The sequence below is a fragment of the Triturus cristatus genome, chromosome 6 (genome assembly GCF_964204655.1).
Source record: "Triturus cristatus chromosome 6, aTriCri1.1, whole genome shotgun sequence".
NCBI classification, from domain to species: domain Eukaryota; kingdom Metazoa; phylum Chordata; class Amphibia; order Caudata; family Salamandridae; genus Triturus; species Triturus cristatus.
In genome coordinates this window covers 396,337,393-396,339,892 of record NC_140589.1, presented here as the reverse complement: position 1 = coordinate 396,339,892, position 2,500 = coordinate 396,337,393, and positions in this window count along the sequence as shown.

Below are 2,500 nucleotides of genomic sequence, written 5' to 3'. Positions count from 1 at the left end.
TCAGTGGTAGAAGGGGCAATTGCATGAACAATTCTGAATGCTTACTAATATCCTCAGTCTAAGTAATCAAAGATGTACTAACAACCAATGTAAAGAAGTTGGTCTGAGTACGCCTCGACAGTCACAAATAGGTACACTTTCTAAGACTACTATTAGATGCGGGAAGACAATATGTTAATGGTAAGTAGCCCACGGAGCCAGCTATAGACTACTCCCCGTACGGGCATGTAAATAACCCAGAAGATGTTGGTAACAGCGGTTAAACGCCCATAGAGGCTTACCTGTTAGCCAATCAGGGGTCGAAATAATTCCTTCCTCGAGTATTTCACGCGCTGCATATGACAAAGTAGGACACGTTTCTTACTTCATGATTACATAATTCCGCCATGTTAGGGACGTGTAGCGATTCAATGGTGAGCCATCGCCTCGGCAGCATTAGGTAAACATCCCTCCTAAGAAATATAGAATGTGGGGACAATATATTTACTACCCGTCTGTGCCCCACAGGGAATCAAGGCAACCAGGCTGCATGTTAATTACCATAGCGGCATAAAGGAGTCACGAGAAGGTGAATAAAGCAAAAAAAGGGGGGGGGGGGAAAGCTGCTTGTCACAGCCTACCTGTTGGCTAAATGGTATTCGAGTATCGCCTTCCCGCAGGATTTCCCGCGGTGTTTCGCGCACAGCAAAGATAGAGGTCGAATGGATTCCTCGCTAAACGTTCAAACTATTCCGCCCTAATAGATATACGTAGCGGTTAAGTCGTGAGCCAATCAGAAGCTGAAGGGTTCTCCATAGAAAGAGAACCCAGGAAATGGTTTCGTTTAACCCACATTGGACAGAATTCAGATAGAAAATCCAAAAGGTTTCTCTTTTCTTTCTGATGGAAGTGGGATTCCTACCCAGCGGGGTATGTATCTTCTCTAAAATAGTCCATCTCAATTCTGTATCCTTATGGTTTTTGCTAAGCCAATGGTTGACTAACGGCGCCGATGTTTTGTTGGTCCGAATATTAGATTTGTGTTCACAAATTCGTAGTCTTGTCTCCCGACCAGTTTCCCCAATATAGCGGAGGTTGCAGGGGCAGATAATGATGTATACCACGTTTGATGACCGGCAGTTAGTCATTTCTTGGAGCATAATGGTTCGATTGTTGATATTAATGGTATTGCCAACAATTGCCTGAGCGCATGCTTGGCAAGTACCACATCTGTGGTTGCCTTCGATAGGTTTGGTGCCGACAATGGCTGTTTGAGTTAAAGTTTTGTTCTCTTTGTCCAATACCTTGCCTCGAATCAGGCAATTTTTCAAGTTTTTGTTGCGTTTAAACGCAAAAAGAGGTTTGGGAATCCCCATTTCCTCGTTACCTACATTGAGCAGATACCAAAGGGAATTGATTGTTTGTCTGACCTTATGGTTGATGTTAGAGTGTTTCGTTACATACACTAGTTTGTCCATTGGGTCAGATTCTTTCTGTTGGAACATGGTGTCTCTATTGAAGTAGCGCGCTCTTTTAAAGGAATCTTTAATGAGCTTTTGGGGATAGCCTCTTTTGAGAAATTTGGTCTTAAGGATATCGGCTTGGACCAAGAAGTCTTTCATTTGTGAGCAATTTCTACGCAAACGTAGAAATTGGCTGAAAGGGATGCTATCCCTCTGACTTCTTGGATGATAACTGCCATATTGCAACAGTGTGTTTCTAGCAGTAGGCTTAGTGTATAGAGACACACTGATTTTGTTGTTACAGTGTTCGACCCAAACGTCCAGGAATTCAACCTTGGTATTACTGAAGTGAACTGTAAATTTGAGGTTTGAATCAGCTGCATTTAACCAGGATACGAATTCATCCAAGGCATCATGGTCACTGCTCCAGATGAAAAATATATCATCTATGAAGCGTGACCATGCTCGGACGTTTTCGTAAAATGGGGCCATGTCGTTGTAGATGTTAAATTGCTCAAATTTGCCCATATAGAGGCAGGCAATACTGGGGGCACAGGAAGCCCCCATACTGACTCCCTGGATTTGATGAAAAAAATCGTTGTTGAATTCAAAGTAGTTGTCATTTAAGACAACCTCCAGACACTGTATAACAAAAGGGGCGTTGATAATAGGATTGTCGTTGGTAAGTATTTCCTTTATCACCGCTAATGCTCCCTCCTGTGGAATGTTGGTATACAGCGATTCCAGATCAAGGGTAACTAAAAGTTCCCTGTCTGGATCGAATGTCATATTCTCAATCTTGGAGATAAAGTGGCCCGTATCTCTCACATACGACTCCAATTTACTTACCAAGGGATTTAGGAAACAATCCACATATTTTGCAAGGGGTTCAAGCGCCGAGCCAACGGTGGAAACAATAGGCCGTAAGGGCGGGTCGTTAGCGTTTTTGTGTGTCTTGGGTACTCCGTATATGATTGGTAGACGGGTATATTTGGGGGTTAGATATTCTGCCTCCTTGGTGCAGATATATTCCTGGTCAACGGCATGTCGAACCATGG